General features: G+C 45.5%; 1 long non-coding RNA gene across 3 annotated transcripts in view; it reads left to right on the top strand.

Annotated features, from left to right (window-relative positions):
• Positions 1 to 26,448, top strand: part of LOC144829295 (uncharacterized) — a 153,496-nt gene extending 127,048 nt beyond the window's left edge. For 2 of the 3 annotated variants that reach the window (XR_013610624.1, XR_013610625.1), the window contains exon 3: positions 6,247 to 7,027. This is a non-coding gene — a long non-coding RNA (uncharacterized LOC144829295). Of the gene's footprint in view, positions 1 to 6,246; positions 7,028 to 26,314 lie in introns of those variants that run through there. The other variant, XR_013610626.1, reaches the window with a different exon arrangement.
• Positions 26,449 to 26,648: the final 200 nt, after the last annotated feature.

Here is a 26,648-nt window from a genome sequence, read left to right as displayed (position 1 = left end):
GCCGCTCGCTGCCCGCACACAAGGACAGTCCAGCAACTAAACACCATTATATTTGACCACAATCTCACCAATATCTAGAGCAGCAGAAATCCAGAAACCAGGGATCAAACTTGCATCACCTCACACCATAACGCCTGGTCCAGGCTGGATTACTGGCTGTTTACTGGAGACATTGCATCCTGGACCATAGACGTGCTACAAATGCCTCGCACACTGTCGGACCATGCCCGCAGTTGACGGTACCACAGACTTTACCCCGTGCGTTCAGCTGGCATCTCCCACCACACACTCTTTTAAATGCTGCATTTAAAGAGGAGATCAGAATTGAAATCACCCAATTCTTTTCCACTAATGAGGGGTCGGTGGACTCTCCCTCCACCTTGTGGAAGGCCTCTAAAGCAGTTATCAGAGGTGCATGAATCTCTAGGAAAGCAGGGGTTTTAAAGCCAATTAGGGCAATTTTTTTGAAGTTGGAACATGGCATTAGATCCACGGAATTGATGTTATAGCAGTCAGGGGCGTCCATACATCTTGCTTCCTTGCAGGAGAAAATGTTAGAATTCGAGGCAGAGGCGGAAAGATAGACCCGATTCCTAGGGGAAAACGCGAAAGAGCGCAGCTATGGCAAAGGCTGGTCAACAGGTTCGCTAATACACTTAAACAACATACATCTCCAAACTGCATAGCTGAACTACTTGATGACACTTTAACTCCCGTCAGAGGACAACAAGCCACACATAAACATCTCACAAGTTTCTATTCCTCATTATACTCTGATACGCAAAGCGCTCCTCACCGTGAGCAAAGCACATACTTAGACTCCATTGAACTGCTTTGGCTCAGCGAAGTCCATAGGTCCTACCTAGACAAGCCTTTTTCGGTGAAGGACATAATACAGGTTATCAGCAGCCTGCCAGTCGAGAAAGCGCCTGGGCTAGATGGGATGACAACTTCTTTCTATAAAACATACGCAGAAGATCTGGCACACTGAATGCTGGAAGTATACTGAGAATCATTGGAGTGTGGGGCCGGGCCACCAACCATGCAGGAGGCAGTGATCATCTCCCTTCTAAAACTCGACAAGCAAGCAAATCTTTGGGACTCATATAGACTCTTTAATCAATGTTGATGTAAAGATACTCGCCAAACTGATTGCTAATAGGTTACAGCCGCACCGACCGCTTATAGCCAGACCGGATTAATCTGAATTAATTCCAGGCAAATCAACAGCCCATAATCTACTTACCTTTTTCGCTACTGTTCACCAGATCGACCCCCAGTTACCGGCCATTGCAGCATTTCTTGACGCCACCAAGGCATTCGACTCTCTGGAGTGGCCTTTTTTATTTACCATATTGCCTAGGCTGGGATTTAGTCCCAATTTCATCAAACTGATTAGCCTGCTCTATATTAAATCTACAGCTGGCCTAAGAGCTAATGGGCTTTTATCAGAACCATTCTCTATAACACGCGGCACAAGACAGGGTTGTTCACTATCGCCACTGCTATTCGCAGTGGCGATGGAACCATTAGCTGCCAGAATACATCATAACCATTCCACTCGTGGGCTGGGATTCACAGATAGAAGTCTAATAATTTCAATGTGCACTGACAATATCACATAATACATTTGTGAACCAGATGAAAACCAGAACCCAGTGTTTAAGTGAAATTCTTCAACTTGGAGGTATGTCAGGCATAAAAATCAATTAGTTTAAATCATCAATCCTACCACTAACTGAAGCTCCATTAGAAACTGAACTGGAATTCCCCCTTACATGGGCTGATGGCGCTGTAAAATACGTAGGTGTGAGGCTCAGCAGAGACATGCATGAAATCTGGCACATGAACTTTGGCAAACTTCTGGACTGGCTGGAGCGCAAGTCTAAATTCTGGTCAGCTCTGCCACTGTCCTTGGCTGGTAGAATCGCCATAACAATAATGATAGTCCTCCCCAAGTTTCTCTATTTTTTTGCAAATATACACATCCCTCTAACTTAGGCTTTTGTTTTAATCTCTTCGATCCATCTTAATAGCCCTGGTGTGGGCTGGAAAGCAGCCGCAAGTGAGCTGGGAACTGTTGACACGACCGCTCTCATGGGGAGGGCTTGTTGATCCGGATCTCGAACTTTATGCAGTATGTGCACAAGCTCAATTTCTCCATTTCTGGATACACCTCATCCCATTCCAGTCGCAAGTAGCCATTGAGAAAGACGTGGCAGACCCCATTCCTTTTCATGCCGCTATATATAAGCCATATCATAGAACGACTAGCAAAGCGAACACGGTTGAAACTCTTGGATGGGCCTGGGAGGGTCTAAGGAAACTGGTACCCCATTGCTATATGCACCATCCACCCCTCTTGCATACCATCCACTGTTCCCTATCCTTTATGATAAGAGCACCATAACGTGTGCCCGTAATATGGGCCTTTTCACAATGAGCGACTTATACCCACAGCATACATTCTTAAAGATGCCGAAAAAACCAGGACGGCAATCCAATACCCAGCCTAGAATTATTCTTATACTACCAGCTCAGAGCGGCCTGTAAAACACTGCAATCCACGTTCTCATCATCTCCTGCTACTATGCTGCCTCTAGTCACCCCATCACCTTGTAAAATGATCACCAGACACACAACCTTACGCAATCAAACACCCCATTTGTTGCCCCGAGGGTTCTGGTTCAGTGGAAGGAAGATCTGAATGAATTGCCCACAGATGAACAATGGTCATTCTGTTGCTCCCAGCTAAGACGCCTATCCCCAAACTATAAATTGAGACTTATTCATTTTAAATATATACATAGGGTGTATCGCAATCCCGTGCAATTACACAAATTAGGGCTACACCAGGATTCGGGGGTGTTGGAAGTGCAAGCAGGATAACGCAACCTTTCTGCATGTAGCGTGGGACTGCCCATCCATTGCCAGATTCTGGAAGGTGGTGTATGTAACCATAAAGGAGGTCAAATGGATATCACTGGAATGCACGCCGCTGGTGGCCCTGTTTGGTTACGTTGAAGGTGCCCCGCTCGAGAAACTCCGACTCCTAGCTATGATGCTACTACTCGCAAAACATAGACTGGCAATACACTGGGGTGCCTCTGGTATAGATACCTGGGTACAGGATATCGCTTACTGTCAGGAGCAACTAGCTGCATTCTGGGACCTTATGCCTATGGCATCATGCCCGAAAGCTATTTGGGAACCCTTCATGACCTGGCTTAAAGAAATAGATGAGAGTCCCAGATAACTCAGCGCAAGCCACAGGTACCTAATCACCAACATTACCCCAACTGTCGAGCTTGTTCAGGTCACCCTGTGAATACTGATTGCACATGTAACTGCTAGTGCACTCTGTATTTATTATGTCGTAAGTTATTGTCACACATTCTGCGTGTATTAAAAGATATGCCTGTCAGTACTTCAGTGGTAAGTTTTAACGGGGTGACCTCATAAAACTACCCGGCCTGGGTCAATAGTACAGTATGTTGAAGACCCCACAGTGAGGAACAAATCACCCAGCACAAATACTACATGCACTATAAATATATTGAAGACAATACATGTAAAAACATTAATGCTTTGAGTCAAAAATTGCATTTAATGAATGTGTCACTCATGTAGAGTAAATGTTCTTTTTCTTTTGAATAGAATCAGAAATTGTGTGTGGTCAATTGTTTGTCCCTATGTGTTTAACTTATAGTAGTAAGGAACTACCACGACCATATCTTGAACGTACCGTCAGTACTTCAGGACTTAAAGGACAACCTCTAATCAAAATGTCCTACATACTTGGTTTCTTAGACAACACAATGAGCAAGCATAGGAGCACTTATAGTTAAAAAGATGTAACATAATCTTCTTCTGGTCTGGTCTACTATAAATCACTGTAAGGCTACAACTCTGTAAGAATACTGCATGGTTTGATATTGCATATTTGTTTGTAACATGTATATGTCTGAACAAAACCACAATAAATAATGAAACATTATTTAAAGTGTTTTGTGCTGAGCATTCGAGCTGGTTGCATGCCCAAGTTGAAAACTGAACAACCTCGAGTGCAAGGGCAGCCTCCTTCTCACACGCAGCATGAGGGGCACAAGCAGTGCATCAATGGAGCGCTCAAGCTGTTAACTAACTGCACTGTGTAAAAGCTGGCAACTGCAAACAAGAGCCTGGCCTCCTCTACATGCGCTATTCGAGAGAAATAAACAGCGCGTCAACACTTAGTAACAGGACTCTGCTAAAAATATGAATAATAAAGGAAGTAAATAAACTGCGCATACCTTTTCTCCTTGTGTCGCTCCACTTTCTGGATTGTGCACTGTCTCAACTGGCTGACAAAGGGCTACAGGGGCTGGTCCAGACAGGACAATTTTCTATTCGCAACACCTGCTACGCTACCTCGTGTTGCTTTAACGGTACAACAGGCATCTTGATAATTCAAGATACTGACCTTAAAGTGGATATCATTCTTTGGCTGATCAAATATGTCTCTATCAATCCATTATTACTGCGCCTAGGTGTTTAATGCTTCCAGGAAATCCTCCAACAAAATGGGAGGATTGGATCAAGCCTTAGATGGGGTGCATTTCTCTCCCACCAGGCAAAAAGCTTAGCTTCTAGGGTCAACATGTGTTTTAAGTACTTACCTCTTGTGACTCATAACCAAGGAAATTAGATTACGGACATTTGTAAGGAGGCAAAATTGCGTTTACAGACTAGTTTTGCTAAAACAGCAAATGTTTGTTGGGATGACTCGCCACACATTTTACATCCAACATCCAAGAGTCACATAATCGGTGGATTACTTGGTGGGTAGACTACGTGAGCTGGTAACAAAGTGCTAGTTTGGACAAATAACTGAAGAACAAATTAAAGATCAGTTAATGTTTTAATGCGCATGCAAGAAAATGCAAAAACTATTATCGGCTGCCAACAATCCCTCACTTAAGGAAGCTATAAATATAGCTAAAGCAGTGGAGGAAACTGAAAATGCATGAAGGAAATGCAATGTTTGGACTTCAAAAATGTGCATCAGGTGGCAGAAGCAGACGAAAGGGATTAATTGAATGTGGTGGGGAGGAAAATGTGGTATGCTTTTTAAAGCTGCACCAACTTAAAGGAGGGAAAGTTAAAACAAGCAGATCAAACTACTCAGGAAGACAGGTCACCAAGGGCCAGATGTAGGTAAAACCCAAATTGCGAGCTCTCAATAGCGATTTTTACCGAATCGCATTAAGAACTCGCAAAGTCCGATGTAGCTAAAAAATAGCGAATCAGTAATAAACGGAAAAAAATACTGATTTCGCATTTCTGAATCGGTATCAGCGATTTCGCATTACAGAATCGGTATTAGCAAATTCGCTATTTTAAAAATTTGCTAATTAGTGAATCTGCTAATCTGGTGCATCCTGATGACCTTTCAACTAGGAAATGGCCTGACACATGCTGTTACACTGAGCCTAAAGCTGTGGGAGAGGCAGGGAGCAGAACCAAAATCCCAGGTGCTGCACAGCAACCACCTTGCAGCCACCCAAAACAATCATGGATACACAGGAGAAGGGAAAGGAGGCCGGAGAGAGGAAGAGAAAACACAAATTTAGTGACAGGGAGTTGGAGGTACTAATTGAGGAGGTGGTGAAGGATCACGACCAGCTCTATAGCAAAAAATCCCTGCACATTCCAGAATCCCAAAAAAGGAAAATATGACTAGTGATTCAGGAAAAAATCAATTCCCCACCGCTCAACAGACGAACTTAAGAAGCGCTGGTACGACCTTCGCAAACGTGCCAAGAGGGCTGACAGGCTCAAACAAGCCAAACAGACAGGTGGCGGGACATCTACTGCGCCTATACCAACTCCCTTGGAATAATTGGTGGAGTTCACTCTCCAGCCGGAGAGCGTCATTGGCATACGAGACACTGACAGCTCAGCCAGAGGAGACAACAGACAAGGTAATTTGCATGCACGCATGCTGTGCCCACCCTCCCTAACCCCAATCCCTAATGACCCAGTATGAATCACAATCCAGTCCATGATTTGCCAAAAACCAGCAATGCATCATGGGAGATGTAGTCCCAATTAACACATAGCATAACAGTCCACTGAACCCAAATGCATGTCACACACATCAGTAAATAAGCAAGCGAGGATAGTTAGTTTGATTGGCAGTCATGAAATTTATTGAAAAGCTAATGCTGCTAGACAAGTGAGTAAATGGACATTCTGTATCCACAGGCGACCCAGCGCGCCAGGCTGCAGAAGGGGAGACAGAAGAGGCACCCAGGGAGCCCAACACCCAGGATGAGGAGGCCCTGTCACCTGCTGAGCTCACACCACCACCACCACCGAGAGCCAGGAGGTATACAGTGGGTAGCCTCCAGGAGATGGAGGGGTCAGAAGAGGAGAGCATGGGAGCCCAACAGTCCATGCAGGAAGAGGCTGAACAGACACCAGGAACACAGTCCCCAAGGAGCGAGGCCACACAGGTGCCCGATGACGCCAACCGAGGGCACACAGTCCTGATGCACAGGGAGAGGAGTCTAGTGTTTTTGCAGGTCTGGATGGGAAGATGTTGAAGGTGCAGCGGCAGCGAGGTAAAACAATGCGGTCAATGCAACGTCAGATGGTGGCCATTGACAAAAACATGTGGGACATGAAGGAGGGCATACACTGTCTTAACAACACCGTGGCTGAGGGCATGCGGGACATGGCAGAGGCAGCAAAATGGACAACGAACGTGGGGCAAGGCGCAGGGACAGAGAATGGATGGGCATACGAAGGCGGTGAACCGGCTATGCAATGCCACCTCTGCCCTTAGCAGGCGCCCGGTGGCCATGCAGTTAGAGATGGCCCACTGCAGCCGTGATGTCACAAGGGGGTTGGTCACAGTCACCAGTGCCTTGGAAGTGCTCCAGACCACACAAATCGCTGCCACAGGATCGGGGGATGGGGGGAAGTGAGGAGGCAATAAGCCGCAGAAGTTTCATTACCCTAATACAAGAGTCCAGGAGGCGCAGTGGAAGGCACAGACCAGCCGGACAGACCCCCAAGGAGGACAGTATGCCTAATGAACGCAGCAGTGCTGCACGTGGGCACAGAAAATAATACCAGGCATCGCTTGACATTGGAATATGGGTGAAGTAACCCATTTGACCAAATGATGGTATTTGGAAATATGCATGGAGAGTATCTATGCCATGCTGGTGTTGTTGAGGCACTGTGAGGCCTTTATGGTGCGGCAGTGTGCTGTCCTATTGCCTGACTGAAGATCAATAAAACACTGTAACACAATTTCAGTTACTTGCTTTGTTTCATTACTTACTCAGAAATAGTTGTGTGTGATCTCAGCCCGTCTGTGTCTCCCATCTGGTGCTGCTGCAACACCTACAGCGCTGTGCTGTGGACAATCCTCACCCTCATCCTCTGATTCAGTGAGTTCCACGGGTGTTCCCTTCTTTGTGGCCAGGTTATGCAGCATGGCACATGTAGCTATTATTTTGTAGCAGATCAGAGGCCGGTACTGCCATGCACCTCCACTTTTGTGGAGGCAGTGGAACCTGCTTTTCAGGAGTCCGAATGTATGCTCCACCACATTCCGCGTAGATTTATGGGCAACACTAAATCTCCTTTCACTTGGGGTAGATGGGTTGAAGTATGGAGTCAGGATAAATGCACGCACCGCATATGTGCTATCACCTAAGTGTTAAAGGAAGAAAGATTATTCACAGTCAGCAATAGATACACCAAAGGTATACATCAGGGTATGTCACATCGATTTACCTAGCTGGTATCCTTCTCCAAATTCACCCCAAGCAAGATGGGTATAGATCCCACTGTTCCTGAAGATGTAGGAATCATGCGTGCACCCAGGAAATTTAGCAACAATGTCGGTAATGATGTGAGACGCATCACATATAACCTGTACCTTGATTGAATGTGTTGATTTGTGGTTACAGTAGATGTATTTAGTAGCAGAGGGGGGGCAGATTGGTATATGTTTCCCGTCAATGCACCCTATTACATGTGGGAACTGGGCCTTCTGATAAAAGTCCATCTTTATCTTATGTAGTTCCGCCTGTGTGCTGGGAAACCGGATGTAGTGGTGCAGTCTTTGCATCAATGCACCAAGGAATGTGTTGAAAAAGCGTAACAGGTAACTCTGTGAGACACCACCAGCCACAGATATTACCCCCTGGTAACTGCCGGATGCTAGTAGGCGCAGGCAACAGAGGACCTGTACATGTGGAGGTATTGCGTGCGCCCTTGGTGTCTGGTGCTCCAGGATTGGGTGCAGGTCACGTATCAGGTCTAGGATGGTGGTTGGGTGAAGCCTGTACCTCTCATGGATTTCTGCTCCCGTGAGTTCGAGTAGTGTAATGCCCACTCTGTACACATGTCCCTCTCATCTCCAGATCCTCTGTGATGCTGCTTGTATCCGCATCAGCCTTGCAATATCATAGAGGGCCGCCACTGTGTTCACGCAGAGGCAGTCTGGGGCTGTTTATATGCTGTGCACCTGGTTACCACTTGCTTTGAATCAGTGTTAATTTGCGAATCCTAAGTAGGGATTTTTCAAATATTAGCTATTTGCGAATTTATGTACATTGATTTGCAGTTTATTTAGCGATTCCTTACTTAGTGATTCGCTAAATGGGGAGTCGGTGTGGCATATTCGCTATGTAACAAATCGCTAACTGTTTAGCGATTCTGTTTTTTTTTGTTCCTACATGTCGCATGGCTGAATTGCAATTACAAACATGGAGATTCTGTGAATTTCAGCATTTGCGATCGCTATTTGGCTTCCTACATCTGGCCCCAAGTCATGTTTTACATATGGTAGCAATCATCATCTGGAAGATTCGAAGATCTGCTTTGCCATAGGCCAAGATTGCCATGGTTGTGGGAAAAAGGGGCATTTGGCAAGATGTGAAAAGCAGCGTCCAAAAGTTGTGTGGCTGCTTTGGATGAGGCAGTGGTGGATTTTGACCACATGCTGTTAATGGCGAATGGCTGTGATATCGTTAGAAATGTCAGTGAAGTGAAAAGGAAAATATACACAAAATATATACATACTCAAAATGAATGGAAAGGATTTTCTGCTGATGTTAGATTATGGTTCTTTGTTCATTATAACACACAAACAAGTGTTTGAGGAGACGTGGCCTGGTCAGAAATTAAAACCATCTGCTGTATTCTTGAAAAGTTATCAAAGGATGGACATAGACGCAATAGGGTTCCTCACTGCATGAATCAAGTTTCAAGAGTGCGAAACTTATGGAAAAGTTTATGTGCCAGAGTCTGGACAACCCATCTTGGGGTGGTCTCACCAATATGACTTGCACAGGATAGTAAATCCTAGAGCGATTAACCAAGTGTCTGTAATGGAGAACAATGTGTAGTTGGAAGAAGCCTTGAAAGAGCATCGAACTGTGTTTGCAGACAAGTTGGGAAAAGCTCAAGGGTACCCACATAGGATAGTCGTAAAAAAGAGCAATACCAGTCAGGCATGTCACAAGAAAGATCTCCTTGGCCATAAGGGAGGAGGTTAAGGTGATCTTCATTCAGATCATTAAAGATGGTATAATTGAAGCAGTGGAAAAGGCTGAATGGATATCACTTGTTTTTTAGGTCTCGCGACCTATCAATGCGCGCAAGCGCATTGAGCGGAGCGAGAATTCAAGTGCTCGAAATCCTCGTCAAACCAAGGGCTTCTTGGTGAGGTTTTCTTTAAGTTCACGTGAATCACGTGATTAAACAAGCACGCGCATCAGCCTCCCTCCCTCCCTCCTAGTTGCATTTTTTCACGGCCGCACAGCACATCAAAGGGCTTCTCCCAGCGTGTGCTGTGCGGCTTCTCCTCCCCTAATTATTCATGGCTGGCCGGTGGCCGGCCGTACTTTCAGTTTCCCGGCCGCTCTGCATTATCAGGTACGTGTTGGTGACGATTTACACAGCACTCTTGTTTTTACTGCTTCATGATGGAGGAAAAGTCCACAAACCAGCCTGCCCCCCCCTCCTCTTCTCCCCCCATCACACAGACTGTGGCTTCGACCCTGCATAGCGCTCTGCTGCAGTTCTGCTGGATTCGCGCTATATAAATATAGCATACTACCCTACAGTCCTGACTGTCGAGCGCGCTCTCTTTCTTATTTGCCTGTTCTTTATTCTTTCCTTCTTATATTCCCATCTTTGTTCGTTTTTACATCATTTACCCCATCAATTTACTCAAACCTAAAATTACTTGACTTGCTTCCCTCTCTCTCACTCCCCTCTTTCCTTGCTTTCATTCACCCTTCATAAAATATTCTCTCCTCCCTTCTTTCCTCCAAGCCAATTCTCTCCGCCCTTACTTCTTCCCATCCTTCTGGCTCTCAACCCCTGCTTCCATCTCTCCCTCCATTTCCTTCCCCAATTTTGATCTCTCCATGCCACGTCCCTCATCCTTTTAGTGCCTTTCCATGCGCCCCCTTCCAGGACACGCACATACATCATGCTATATGGGCCTATATGTGATACTTGGGGGCGGGGTGGGGGGTATTGGCAGTAGAGGAACGTATGTATGCACACACACGTTCCTTGTACCATTGTACCATGGTGTCAGCTTCTCTTTCAGTGCATTCATGCCTCCGTTATTTTAACACACTCGCGCTCCTCACCCTTTCCCAGAATACATAATGTCTCCTCCAGCGGGTAGGCACAAACAGGCAGGAACCGGCCGTGTGGACATGCTGTTCCTGTCCCTGGGTGCTTCTACCCCATTACAGGCGCACGAGCTCGCAGTATAGCCGCACCACGTGGCACAATAAATCCACAAGGTAAAGTGTGGAGCTATGCAGTAAAGGCCATGTATATTTATTGGGTTCTTGTATTTTGAGGGCTCGCGGTGGGGCTGGCCTCCTAGGGGGGCTGTCTCTCGATGTACGGAGGGAAATTAAAAATACATTTGTAGCCAAAAAGCAATTAGAACAAAAACCCTTGCCTTTATTTTTTTTTTGCTTCAAAATAAAGTGTGTTCTACACAGCAGCCCAACAGTGTCGGCTTCTTTGTTTTTCAGGGTTTTGCTTGTGCAATATTTATGGGCTCCCGGTGATTTCTGGGACACTTTTGTACTCACTCAAGTTCGCACTTCTTACTAAGCTGATGGCAGCGCTTACTGGTCGGAGGGGGGCTTAATGGTCAGAGGGCAAGCCGTAAACACCGAGAAGGGGTGCCTCAGGTGAAAGGGCAAAGAGGCACATAAGAACCAAGCATTGGCAAAGCCAAGATCTCTCGCCTTTGGGACCTGATAAGTGTTTAGTTAAACAGCACAATATCCTTGGTGCAACAACATCAACTGTTGCATGGCTAAACACTTATAAGGTCCCAAAGGCGAGACCTATTGGCTATGCCACTGCTTGTATTACTAAGAAATCGGATGGCCCCATAGGATTCTGTGTTGATGTGCACAACCTTTATCTTGACTTTCAGTTTTACACATACATGTCTATAAACAATGCACACAGCAGCACAATGATAAGGCGCCTTCGCACATAGGAGTATCATAAAAAATATTACATGGTAATAACCCTGGCAACAGTAAGCAAATGGAAAAGATATGCAGGTTAAGCCACACTGCCAACTATCCAGCATGAACGGCCCCATCACCCTGAACCATACCTCCACCCCATCTCAGCCCAAGCTCCAATCCACAGCGACATACATGCATAGCACATAAGCAAAATCATGTCCAATGAATATAAATACTTTAACGGCTCTCCTAGCCCACTCCTTCAGGAACAATGCCACTTGCAACCTGCGCGTCAGCTTCACTGCGCTTTCGGGTAATGTATGCTCTATACGGGCCCCAAATGTCTATCTGGCATGAGGAGCTGGGCACAAGAGTCGCATATTCCTCGCAGTTCACATTACAGTACGCCAAACTGCGAAGCCACGCCTGTGAAGTAGGGGCTTTACTACTACCCCAGAGCAATGCCACCTCCCGCTTGGCCAGTAGAAATCCCAGCGCAGCGAACCTTCTGACTTTTTGGGGAAGTTAACCATATATCCCAACAGCGCAATTTCCGAAGTGGACACAAGTGTCATAGAAAGTATGTCTCCTAGCGTGGCGTGTATCTGTACCCAATAGTGCTGCAAACTGGGGCAGGTCCAGGAGAGGTGAGCAAAGTCAGCGTGTGGAGCATAGCATTTCTGACAATGGTGAGGCCTAGGGGGGTCTATCCTGTGGGATCAAGCTGGGGTGTGGTACATCCTGCGGAGAAATTTGAAATGCAGCAGCTTGTGCCTACTGTCCAGAGACACCTCTCTTGTGACCCTGCAAAATTGCTCCCATTGATCGTCAGCTATTGGACGGCCCAAATCCTGCTCCCATGCCGTACGAACCTTAACGTCAGAGAAGTGGCGATCCATAAAACACTGTTTATACAGTTTGGAAACCAAATGTGCACCCGTTGGACTTTCGATTAGTAATGACAGTGGAGTGACCGGTTCAGGAACAACCGGAAACGTGGGGAAGGTAGCCCGCAACATGGAAAGAATACATCGCAACACATAGACATTCATAAAGGAGCAGTCTTGGGACCGAGCCTCCTCAGATACCTAGAAAACATGATGGTCCAGAAAAAGATCACCAATCAAAGAAATCTGAAATTTAGCCAGTGTGCGCTGCACTGAAACCACACCAGTAAAAGGAAGCAATGTGTGATTTGGGAGTGGCAGTGCCGGAGAGTATAATAGGTCCATCCCCAGTAGACTACGTAACTTATCCCATGCCCAACTGGTGGTGGATAACATCTGAATATCCTGTGGGTCCCTCGGGACCCCTCCAGGTAACACTGTGGACAATTTCTGCGGCAGTACCAGATCTGCCTTCGGCTTCAAATAAGGGATTCGGGCGTCTGGGTGGTACCAAGCATAGGAATAACAACACTGTGCACTCAAATACTATAGATACAAATCTTATATTCCCAATCCGCCCGCTCAACCGGCAGTGTCAGAGGCTGCCAACTCACCCGCGTTCTCTTGTCACCCCATACCAAGCGCAAAAGAAGTTTGCGCAGCTGTAAAAACAAGCATTTGCAATGCAATCAGTCTCGCCTTTGGGACCTTATATGTATTTAGCTATGCAGCACATTAGCCTGGGTGCTGAAACATCTACTATTTTACTAAACGGTGCTGGTCGTTTTCCATAAAGACAGTTAAATAGAGGCAGTTGAACAGAAAATAAAGGCCTAAAGCGGAAGCAGACAAGTCCTAGCATTTCGATCTCAGTTTTTTACTGGTGGATTGCTACCCTTCCTCTGCTGATCATGTTTCCAATCAGGGATTAATATTTTGTTTTCTAATTCCCCACCATTTTGCTGCTCCGCCCTTGCTCCACAATGTTAGCCATATCACACACACATATATACACTTTAAGAGAACCTGAAGGCTGCAAATCACTGCTGGGCATCTCGAAATGTTCTCCCCACGCATTGTTGTAGGCTTTTCTTTGATATTTTATGTTAAATGGACATCTGCCATGTTAGATGGCCAAATTAAAATAGGGAGCTGGCGACTGGACATAAGTGCACACTGAGGAGTTTGTTGGTTATGATGAACAGTGGAGAGTTAACTTGAGTATTGTAGGGTAGTCGGGAGTTAAAAAGGAGTTCCATAGAGTCAAATGACTAACATGACAATGTTTAAAAGCCAGTTTTGATATTTAGGGAGATCCTTTACATAAGTCTGCAAAAAATAATTTGAGTAAATCACATGAAATATTTTTGCTTCCAGTTCCACTGTGTAGGAAGGTGGAATCTGACTATATGGTTACCCCAACTTTTTTCCTGTTTTTTTGCTGGTTTTCGACTTAGTTGCCTCGGACAGGGGTTTTGTGTATTGGGGCAGGGAGGGCTGCATTCAGTGAATGCATCTAGACACTGCCTGGGGCACACAAGGTGCTCCATGCATAGCCCGGTTCAAACCAGTTGCTCGGGCACTCCAGCCCCAACTCTGGCGCGAAACTGAACAAAGGGAAAGGGGTGTAACCACCCCCTTCTCAGGTCCACCCATAGGAGGGACCTAGTGAGGTAATCCAGCCCCCATCCTTAGTATAAGTATAGGAGCTGTGTCCCTGTGACTTTAGATTATCCTGGACGAATCTTTGCAAGACATATCTTGGACCTTCGACATTCTATTCTGACTGGAAGATGGAAGACATCTCCCTTGTGGTCATGGAGTGACCATCCTGTGCAAACAGGCACCTACAGCAACTTTGCCGGTCTGCAGTTTCAAGGCTCCCGTCTGAACCCGAAGACTCTGTGACTCCGAAACACATCCACAGCAAAGCTGAGACCCGTGGCGGACACGAGAGACGTGGGACTGGACATCTTGGACATCCTGCATTTTGCTACCTGCACTCCTTTTCTGAAGCCTCAGTAAGTTGTGCATTGGGGTACGAGAAGCCCCAGCCCCGAGCACCATTTGCACCGAAGCCCAGGCCCCCACACTCCGCGAGGGTCCTGTGGGCCCGCCTTTGCATTTGAGCTTGACCTGTCTTCCCGGTTCCTTGCCCATTGGCTAGTGAGCTCCCTGAAGATGCCATCTTGAATTTACTTTGCTTTCCTGGTTGCTCCAGGCTTGCTCCAGCTTCCCTGAAAAGGAGAAGTGCCACAGACCTTGCTGGTCTGCAACAGAGCCAATCTTGACATCCTGCATGGGTTGCGGTTGCCAAGGTTTGTTGGGTCCAATCCGTATACCGACACCGCAGTCATCTAGATCCATTGTGGGACAGCTTTAATCCAGCACCTCGTCATCATTGATGCCTCCTGGACCTCGTGGCTGAAGAGGCAAACTCACCTTCTTCACCTTAAAGCACCCAACATCGCCTGGTTCCTGCCTGGTACTTTCTTGGTCACTGGCTAGTGACCCAGACTCTGTTCCTTCTGCTTTCAGGTTCTTCACATATCCGGTCCACCCTTGGATCTACCCGGACACTTTTCCTCTGGTCGCCTGCAGCACTTCTTTGCAGCTCTCCATAGAAAACGATGACGAAACCCGACACGAAAAGACACCTATGCACCCCGCTTCCCTGGGTGAGTACTCCGGTGCTCCCGTGGGTCTTGACTCTCGAAGTGTCCTTGTTTAAAAGGATTCCATCCTAGTCCATCCGGAAGTGTCCTTAATCTGTAACTTTGTATCTTTTGCGATCTCCATAGAAAGTCAATGGGAACCCGTGCCTGTGTTTAGACACTGCACGCGTCTCCCGTGGGTCTCCTACTTCCTAACCTTTGGTTGTTTAGTGTAGCACCAGCAATCTCACAGGCCCTAAGCCTGCTTTCTAACTCTCACGTGGTACTTATACCACTTTCTTAGTATATGGTTTGTGAGGCCCCTAGGGCATAACGTATACTGTGCAACTTATCGTATATTAACTGTGTGACTTGTATTGCATTTTTACCTCTGACCTCATAAAGAGTGCAGAGGGGTTGTGTTTAGATTAAATACATATATATTTGATATATACCTTGTGTGGTGTCCTTTCATTTGGTATTCAAGGGATTATATATGGTAAAACAACTCGCCTACTGAAGTCTTAGCCTGAAGACTGCTGGTTCATGCTACCACTAGGATCGCTTTCTATTAGGTTGACTTTACAACCACCATCAATAAGGGTCGATTAGACTGGTGCAAGGTGCCACTAGAACTAGTGGACATCATATGCCAGGCTAACTTCTCACACACAGAATGACTGTTCTTTGCTCTGCAGTCAATCAGCTACAGTGACGAATAAGTGGCAAAATCGATTGACTTTGATGAGAAGTAGAGGCAAGAGAAGCACAGGAGTATGAAAGATGGTAGGAGAGAAGGGGTAGAATTAGGTGTAGTAGTAGAGTTAATGAGGCAAAACCAGTAAGCGGAAAAATAAGACAGGCAGAAAAACATACAACGGAATAGTTGTTTAGCAAACAGCAGGAAAAAGATTTGGTACGAGAGAGCAGGATTAGAATATATGAGGAGTAGGGGGAAAATGTCTAAGTAGGAGTAGAAGTGGCAGTAAATACAAGTGGGAGTAGGTGAAGCGAGAGTAAGAGTTTGAGAAAGCTTACACGAGAATGTTACGAAAGAAAGGAGAATGTCAAACATGAATTAGAATAAGAGTAAGTGCAAAAGCTGGAGCTGGAGAAAGAGTAGGCATAATCTGTACGAATATGAATAAGCAGGAGTAAGAGTAGAAGTAGGCATATGATTAGGAATATGAGTGAGTCAGAAAGGGTAGGAGGATGGATTTGACCAGTTTTAAGGGTTAAAACAGGGGAAGAAATAAGCACTGGATCAGAGCAGTGGTTCTGAGTAAGAGCAGTGATCAGAGAGGGGATAAGTGACATGACAGACTAGGAGTACGAATGACAGAAGAGGTAAGCACAGGATGGAAGTAAGAAAGGTGGTGTGATCCATTATAATGCATAACAATAAAAGAGCTCTTTCGGTGGATTAATACACCTGATGGCCAAATACTTGTGTGGGCTGACCCAAGAAAGTCAAAAATGTTCACCAAGCAACAGCAGGAGGCAACCAAAGCAACCAATTGATGTGGAGGGCCTATGACAAAAGGTTATGAAGACATTCTAGACAAAACTATGCTTTGCTCTGGTGGGATCCTAAAGAATATAATGCTTGCAGAATGCATCTACCTTGGGGAGGGTGGGGGTAAGCATTTGCCATGCTCATTTCTCCTATATGTACATCCCTATAGAGTACCACCAAAGCCACCTTAGCTCCAATTGATACGGACTGAGGATCAGACTCACACAGTCCTGCAGGGAAGAGATTTAGGAAGTGTCCATCTGTCAATGGTGTCTTAAGGGGGCTGCATCATTGCTACAAAAAGTTATAACAATATTTTGCCAATAGCTAAGGAAGCTTTTGATTTCACAAGTTAAAACCTAAGAAGGTGCAGTGACTCTTCATTCAGGGAAGCGCAAAGACATGAAAAGAAGGTAGGTTAAAAAATCACATTCAAGTGGAATTCTTTCAGTACCAGGCCCACCTTGCCCTGATCAGGAACAGTGTAAAAGGCTAAAACATTTTTTTTAAACCTGTTGCAGTGAAAAAAAATTAATAAAAGACTTCTTTTGGTATACAGTGCATACATGAGATTGCAATGTGTGATGATTCAATTGACTTTTGAGATGTTAAATGGTGCCTCGTGCATTGCAATACATGTACCCCGTAGGAGGTGAAAACATACACTAAACTGCGAGTATTGCCTTCTCACCTCGTGCTATTAGCTGAAGCAGAGCCAAACCCACTGTATATAGTTTGAAGTCCAGTAACAGTATACAGGACCCATCTTGCATGACTGTCCATGCACTAAAAGTCGGGGAAATCAGAATTCTACTCCCAGACAGATCTCAGGGGTCCTCAACCATAAACATTTATAATCTGTTGTAAAAGTACTTTATTGGCTACACGTCTAAGCCCGAATTTTGTGTGCAATCTTTGTCACCGAGGTCAAACTGCTGAAAATAAAGCCTTGAGACGATATTAAAGTCTTTACATTTTCAACCAGGCTAGTTACTAAGTAGAAAATAACGTGAACATTCTCTAACTCCCTTCTTGTACGTAAGAGTGTTCTAGAAAACAACAAGTATGTCGACCTTGGAGTCGGTCTAGAGTTGGTTCATAAAAACGTACATATTTAAATAGTGCTACTAATAGTGTGTTCTAGATCAGCAGGCTGAGACAGGATCAACTTGTTCTCTCTAGTCTGAACTAAAGAGCACTTCTAGCTATCAATATCAATATCACATTTTGTTTTTTTCGTAAAAAGGTTTAAAGATAACTTTGATCTTCTATAGTTTGTTTCACTACAGCTGTGCAACAAGTGACAGTCAGTCAGTCAAAACACTTGTATTCGATTATTTAAAATCATAAAAAGACAAGTACAAACAATTCATATCATATATACAGTCAACAATAAGTGTCACAATTTAAAATCCTATAAATTCATCTAATACAGGGAAACAAAGCATGAGATTACAAATAAAATCTCCATATAAAAAGGATCAGATCAGACAAGCTTATTCAGGGCACATAAACTCTTAGTCTTAATCCGCACCGCAGCCACTAAAAAACTTGCAACATGGAATATGTCACGATCACTACTTAGCATCTGCAGATGAATGAGGGCAGGCCTAACCTGTATAAAACCCGCCTCCCTCAGAATAGGTAACAACATTTTTTTCCGAATGTCTGAGTAGTACTCGCAAAACATAATAAAATGTAAGGTGTCCTGTGCAGAAAAATTATCACACTTGCAGGGGTTAGAATTATCTGGTTTACCCCATGTTGGAAAAACCCCCAATGTTAAGTGGATTAAATTGAAACGAAATCTAATCAAAAGATACCGACGGAAAGGTCTAGTTAATATTTTTAGATAAGGCTCAAGTGCAGGAGAGGTTACTAATACTTTTACAAGCTTTTTTCAATTCCTGCTCCTCCCTTTCCAGTGCTAACATATTTAAAAAACGAGTTTTAGTCAAACTCACATCCTCTCTTTTGATACAATCCGGGGAAGAATAAAGCTCAAGGCACTAGTCTTGTAAACATGGTTTTGATATAGGTCAGCCAAGGGATCTTGCTGGCTTTATCCAAGGATAAACAATCCTCTAAGATCAGATGATTCAGCGTAATTTCCTGGTTAAGCCAGGTCTTTAGCCAGCAAATCAATGGGGCAGTTTTCAATAAGTCTGTCACGTAACCCAGCCCCAGTTCAGTGTGAATTGAGAAAGTCGGGGTGGACTGGGGATCTGATAAAAGAGGTCTTAGAAACTTATTGCGGTATATGGCCCCAAATAGCGGAGCCATATGTAGCTATTGCTAAGCATTTAGATTTATAAACTTTTATCAGTGCCTCCATTGGTCTAGCCCCCAACCGTTTTGCAAATCCCATAAGGGCCGAGGTAGACCTAGCTACTACGTTACTTTTATACTTCTGCTGGGGGCCCCACGTACCTCTTTCATCGAAAAGTACCCCTAGATATGTAAAGATGGGCACCCTCTTGACCTCAGCACCGCTACAACAAAAGGATTTCAGTTTAAATTTTCTACTTTTTTCCCCTACAATCATAGCGTGTGATTTTTTTGTATTTATTTTCAAATCCAAAGACGCCATAAAATTGCCAAAAGAATCCAGAAGCCTTTGTAATCCTACCCCGGTACGTGCCAATAGGACTGCATCGTCCGCGTATAGCAGAACTGGAATTACAGTATCTTGTATACGTGGAACATCCAAAGTGGCCTCGCCTAAAGATATCTCCAGGGCATTTATATATAGTGTAAAGAGAAGGGGGGCCAACATGCACCCTTGCCTGACCCCCCCCTCTCTGAGCTAAAGTGACTGGTGCATCTACCCTCCTGTGTAACCCTAACTGACGCTAAAAGACCCCGATGTAGGTCGGCTAAAAAATTAACCAGGAAAGGATCAATACAGCTGTGCAACAAGTGGAAACATAAGATCAAACCAGGGAAAAATGCACAGGAAGGGCTGCACACATTTCAGTTCACCAACAGACGATTAACCAGCCTGTCTTTATTGACCCTGAAAGTCTGTTTCAGTGACAGAGGATCGACACATTATTCGTAGGGGTGGCCTTCTCCATCATGACGCCCATGCCAGTAGAAATGAGTGAAGAACCAATAAGTACATGTGACCTAAAGAGGTGCAAAAATAACTACAAACAAGCTTCGATCAAGTCCGAGGTGTTTGGAAGCAAGTATGATAATTTATTTTGACTATTTATTTAGGATTTGGATTCTGCCATGTAGCAAGACATGGATTCCAAAAAGGCACACATGCGTGTAAATAACCTGAATTGAGTTCGCCACAATTGCCTATTCGTGTCGCACAGCGATTACATCTTAGCCCGCGTCGAGAGTTGCACTTACAACAACAAATCCAATAATTTGTGTCACAATTCTGCGTTACCTCCAGCTCTTGCACCTCGCTCTGCTCCAGCATCTCCCGGAAGCTCACTGAACTCTCGGCCATCACAGTCCCAGGCATTCTCCCGTGAGTGTAAGCTGCAAGCAGCACACACTTCAACCGCCGAAGCTGCACTTCCGGCGCACGCTGTCACAAGGAGGAAGTGTGCGTTCCAAGCCTCTCTAACCTCAGATGTGAAGCTAAATGCAATGACATAGGCTTACTTCTATGACTTGCATTGGAAAACAAGAGGTACCAGCACAATGGCAATAGCTTAAACTTTTGCGAATGTGAGACCTATTGCACTGCAAATGCGTTCAGCGCCCGTGCTATAAAAAAATGTTGTAAAGCATTAGGGGAGAGCTTGACTGCTATTTGAGAAAATAGTGCTCGGAGGCTGTAATTAAAGCCTACAGAGTAACAACACACGTAACAGGGAGTGTCGCCATGGGCTGTTACAAAATGAGACAATACGGTACTAAGGAGGGACTACTAAGCCTATTGAACAGCCACAGTTTACAGTCGACACTGACAAGCCAATGAAAATATGTGCAGAGAGTGGGGGGAGCTTCAAGTCCCTACCTGTATACAGCATGCCTCACAGAGCAGCACATGCGCTGGCCCCGGCTCAATCTAAAAAGGAACACTAAAGTTGCATTAGCTCAATGAATAAGGATCTTTGCAAATACAAACTAAAATTCTGCTGAAAGAAAACGAAAATAACAAGCAACAGCTTGGTAACTATTGTACTATTCCCTATGGATGGTGCTCTGATCCTCAGATATGTGTTTTATCCAATGTAAAGGTCTCTGTTAAAATATCATGCCACCCAGCCAATCCAGATGTCAAAAAGAAAACACTCAAACACCATAAACAGGGGGAGGAGGGTACAAATAACAAATACTAAAATGCAGAGACAACTTAGATATTTCTCTGGACCATAGTTCTTGGGTGCAATCATACGTCATATTGTCATGTCATAGGAGTAAAGATGCTTTCTCTAGTTACTTTCAAGTCAGCCCCACCCCATAAACAGGTTAGACCTTTCTACCCCCCCCCCCCCCCCAACACCCTCGCCATGACAAGTATTCCCTTTTATTTACATAGGTTTAAAGATATTGTTTTTTATGTACTTAGGTTGTAGACACAGCACGCCATGCCAAGACACTGTGTATGGGATGGCAGAGTGATTCACAAAGCTTGGCATGGAAATAACAGTGGACAAATAAAAACTAGGATCTCAGAACGGGAAATTAAGCTTCAGGAACAGATTGTAATCTATGTAGTGCGTGTTTCGGGAGACCAGAGCAGGTGAGTGTGGATTACAAGAGACCAGAGCAGGTGAGTGCAGATTACAAGAGACCAGAGCAGGTGAGTGCAGATTACAAGAGACCAGAGCAGGTGAGTACAGATTACAAGAGTTTTCTTTCAGAAGTGCTGTTGAAAGTTCCTTCTAAAAGCGAAGGTTGATGTGGCCTGTCGAATATGATCGCTGGGGCCCTTCCAGAGTATGCCTGTTTCAGGGTATAAGACTTTCTGAATCTGTCCAGCTTGAGCGGAGGTTGACCTTTTACAGCTGCGGTGCGTTCATTGGGGCGTAGGGGCATAGCCCCACTAAGCCTGGACGCACCGTGACAAGAGCACACACACAGCACACTAAAATATTTTAGACAAATTCACAAATAATAGTAAGCGCCGCAGCGCAGCGCTTCAATCCGGGACACACCCGATGGAATCCGGAGTGCGCAGGGGCAGGGGATGGGGCTGGCTGGTCTGCTGCAGCTTGAGTGACAGTCTGCAGCAGGCCAGCAGCAGTACTGCGCATGAGGATTTTTGGGCTGTAACTAGCCCGAACATGCGCGTTAGTAACCTGACAGTGAAGTTCCCCTTAGAGAGGGAAAGAGGGGGCGGGGGGGGGGCTGCTTTAGCCGGGCCGCAGCAGCCCCTGGGGTTTCAAAGGCGCCAGGGCGAGTAGTCAGTGTGACTTCAGCATGTGAAGCCATGCAGTGATTGACCATTCGGGACGCGCGCGCTGTGACGTTTTCAGTAGTTAGTTTCTACTGTACTTTCTAGTGTAGGGGCTCGAGTCGCCACGTGCCCGCAGGCAGCAGCAGACGTCCGACACTTCACTACGGGCCCCGCCGCCTCGTCACCGTCACAAGCTGTGCCTGTGCCTGCCCTTCTCGTGTCAATGAGATCGATCAGGCAATAATTATAACAGATGAGATACAGACAGAACTATTGAAGAATAGAATAGTAGGTGCTGCTCTTCTCTATAAAAAGCTGAGTATATGTGAAGAACAGATGGGAAAAAATACATTTTAAAACATGCTGCGCTTGCGCTGCCGTTGTTGTGTTGTAATGTACACCCATGCACGCACCCTGTTCTGTTCCAGTTTAATAAAACGATATTCGAATTTAGTGCGACATCATTAACTGGCTTCCGGTCACGAGACTCTCAGGGGGTTACTCATCTTTTTAAAATGCTTTAATAACCATCCTTTTAAAAATATATTTTTGGAGTTTAATATAGCGCGAACAAGACCGAAGGCATCAGAGCGCTTTACATGAGCACTACTAGGGACGCCGGCTTTACATAAACTCGTTACTATGGTTATGGCGGGTTATTATCAGCATGTGCAGTGCGAGCTGGACTGGGCCCAGTCCCATGGCACCAACCTCCAGGGGAGCGCCAGACAACCCTGCAGCAGTCTCTGGGTCCAAAGCAAGGCATGAGTGTGGCACCAAATGTGGGTTCACCCAGGGAGCTCTGGTGACCCCCCCTTTGTTTGATCCAATGGTTTGCTCGCCTTATGTATGAGGCTGATCTAACCCCAGAGGCCTCATCGGCTCACAGATATTTCATGTGTCTTGGGGACTACTGCCAGCGATCCCAACCCACCTCACGATAAAACAATTCAAGTGGCTCCTCTGTTGTCAAAGGCCTCAACTGCCATCAGCCATGGGTAGGGGTCTCGTCTGCTCTCAGAAACGTCATTTACCCCTCTGGGCCTCATCTGCATCCAGAAACCCCAAACTCCCACCCCGGGTCTGCCTTTAGCATGGGCGAGCTGGGCCGGGCCCATGGGGCTTATATCCTGAGGGGCGCGCGGAGGTGTGTGCATTAAGGTACAGCAGCACCCCCGTCATCCTCCTCCAGCTGTGTTTTTATTTATTTCTTTATTTATTTTATGCGTTTTTATTTTGCGCAGACTTTACCCGAAGGTGTCAGAGCGCTTCACAATAGGAACAGTAATGATACATGAGGAGAAAATTACAAGTTTCGGTTTGATTTTCCAGTTTAAAATGGTGTTAATCCTTCATTCACTGCTCAGCCAGGGACTGACTGTCCAGTGAACACAAAAGGGACCCCCTTCTACCTCATTTAATTCGAACATCATTAGAACAGCCCACACATGGCTGGTGACGGAGTGGTTCCGTCACCAGCATAGAAGGGGTTAAGTGATTTTGATTTGCCCAGAATGAATCACAGGATGTTGAGCGTCCTGCTGAGACGCAAACCCGCTTCCCCAGTTTCCAGGTCGACTGCTCGAGGCAATAAGGGCACATTCTCTTTAGTCGTGACTCGTGACATCTGTGAGTGACATCCAGGCCTCGAATTGCACAAAACTAGTATCATCGAAATCTAAAGGCATAGAATTCATGGTATTTGGATTTGTTACACAGGCACCCGTTTACCTATGCGTGTAATTACCACCGGCGGTCAGTGAATTACCTACCTCTACCTGTCGTCGCACCGTTGACAGTGCGGACTTCATAATAGGCGGCTGGGCCTGGCCTTGCAGCCCTCGGCGCGCGAGCACAAGGCAGCATCATTAACATTAATGTCCCCGCCACTCCTTGGTTGGCTGATCCATCCGTGGCTAAGCATCTCTCCACTCCTTGGCTGATCCAGATCCGGCCAGGCCTGATGTGGCCTGGCTCCGTCCGAGGGCTGGCAGGACGGATCCGCCTAGTCTGCCCGCGGTGGGACGGAGGCACGCGAGAGCACAAAAGGCCGCGTCATCCTGTTCTTGTCCCCACTCCTGTCCTTGGCTGATCCAGATCCGGCCAGGCCTGATGTCACAGCCCTCAGGGCTCCTACTTATTTAATGTTTTACTTTGCATTTTGTACTCGACGAGAGTGCATATGCTTCCTAGTTTTCTCTTTTGCTTCTGCACCCCCTGCGTCCTGTTTCGCTCCCAGTGTTCCCCCACGCCATTTCCATTTTATACATGTTTATGTATTTTTTCATTTACTGACGTCAGACAGCTGCAAAGTACTCCTGGGCACTAATTGGTTCCTTTTTCGTTCTCGAGCATACTTCGTTTTTTATTTTCAAACTTGATATTTTCCGTTCTAAAATGGCCATCCTCCATTTTAAAGGCTTAAATTAATAATGGCTGCCATGTGGCATGATTCAATCACATGCATGCGTCATGCTGCACGCGACGAGTGCTTGTGAATACTTTATTAAGCACTCGGATGCATTGGTGGTCATCTTATGATGGGCTTTCTTTAAACAAAAGCAACTATCGTGACACATGCATTTGCATACAAATGGAAATTTTAAACAATTGACAAAGCTAATTGCTCGGCCTTTCTGAGCCAAGACCCATTAGCTTTGCCAAAGCTTGGAACACAGGGGTTTGCATGCCTAGAACTGACGTTTCTTTTAAATGCCATAAACACAAGAATAAGAGCTCCTGCTTCACTATCTACCCCATCAGACATGATCTAGTTCATGATTGTGTTCAGTTTCACACGTGCATTCAAAATCCATGCTTTCGCACTAGCTAAAACAATTATGTTCACGTGTCCCATTTCTGGCCCCTCAGCAGCTGATGAAAAGCTGCTGAAAGGGAAAGGGAGGAACAACAAGGAGTACAGGGTCCTAGATCTTTTTTGTGTGTGGAGTTTTATATAGCACAAACTCAACCCGATGGTTGCCCAGTCATTTGCCTCTATCTATCTTGCCCCCAAGCATGCACTTTTGATAACTGTGCCATTGAATGTCTTGCCTGGTTTTATCTGATTTCTGGCAATCCGGCGAGCAGCTGATGAGATGCGAATGATCCCGGAAGAAGAAAGGGGGGGAATATATTTTTGAGTGAGACCGTCTGAAGGGCGAGTTCTGCAGGCCTTCCTATGCAACACTGTGTGCTTTATGTCCCAGGGATGTGTGTTTGTGTGCGGATGTGTGTGTGAGCGTGTGTGTGTGTGGGGGGGTGTCTGTGTGAGTGTGTGTGTGTGTGGATTGATGAGTGGGTGTGTGTGTGAGTCTGTATGTGTGTGCATGTTTCTGAGTGTGGGCGTTTGTTTGTGTAGCTCTGACAAACTTTCTCTATGTCTCTCCCAGGGCTGGTCTCTCCTTCTTTCCCCTATAGGACAATGACGTTCAACTGATCCTCATGTTTTTCTTATCCCCATGGCGAGATTTGTGTAACTAAAACTACCTCGTTTTCTAAGAAACTGCTCTTAGATGAATCACCGGTTTCAGGCGTGCTAGCTAGCTCGAAATTAATTACCTGGAGAACGTGCAATTTTTCATTTATAACAAACACGTAGGTCGCATTCATGCAGCAGAATTTCTGGTACACTTTAATCACAGCTGTTTCTTATAGGGTGGAAAACATTGAAAAAGCAGGTCCTTCAGGGGTTTTGTCAGAACTTCAAATATGCCAGCATTTTTCATACCCTCCTGTTGTGACCTTGCATCAATATTGAGCCGACCAACCGGGAGAAATGTTGTTTTTGCACTGGTGGTCGGTCTGTGGAAATGGTGGTTTTCACATTGCGGACAATGTTGGGGCACATTACCCCGGCATGGATTTTAATGTTTATTCTAAGGTTTATTTAGGCATTAATGGTAATGTTACGAAACTGGTGCTCATGTAAAGCGCTCTGATACCCGATGTCTCGGGTCTAGTTCGCTATATAAAACAAAAAATAGAAAAATCAGTTGTTGGCCTATATATGGAGGTGTGTTGGCAGTCTTGCAGAGCTAGCCTATGTTTGTGGTCCAAGTAGTGAAATAGCAGCAGGCGGCAGCGTAGAAGGTTAATGTGCCTGCGGCAAAGAACATGTAACTGATGCAGATCACAACATGCATATGATGTAAATAGGTCAGTGAGTCACTGCTTTTGTCAGAGAGATCCTTTTGTTACTTACAAACTGCAAGTTAAAATCCTAACATACAACAGCGAGCTAATAACGGTCATCTAAGAGCTGCATGCAAACTGCAAGGAAAAAATTGGAGTGTTATGTTTTTTTCCCCACAGTCTTTGTTTGATTACCCTAGTGTTTCAAAAATAAATTGTTATCTCTTCATTTTCAGCACCTGGTAAAGCCTGACAACCTGAAACATTACCACATTTTGGGGCAATTTTTCAGCAAACAACAAGAGGACCCCCAACCTCCTTTGCTACTCTTTCACCCCAGCTATGACCCAGCAAACACCAGTGTTAAAGGTAAGAAAACTGATGCTATATTTTTTTACATGGGAGTTAGGGCTATGTATGTGGTCACTCTCAAGGCCCTCAAGCAGTGTCTGTTTCAGTGCCTCCAGCAACCACTATGGCACAGAGAGGCAGGAGACAGTAAGGCTGTATTTTTAGCAGTCATTTTGTGGAAAGGGGAACTGTTGGAGACGTATTACAATACTGCACAAG

The sequence above is a fragment of the Lissotriton helveticus genome, chromosome 4_1 (assembly GCF_964261635.1).
Source record: "Lissotriton helveticus chromosome 4_1, aLisHel1.1, whole genome shotgun sequence".
NCBI classification, from domain to species: Eukaryota; Metazoa; Chordata; class Amphibia; order Caudata; family Salamandridae; genus Lissotriton; species Lissotriton helveticus.
This window is presented reverse-complemented; position numbering and strand designations above follow the sequence as displayed.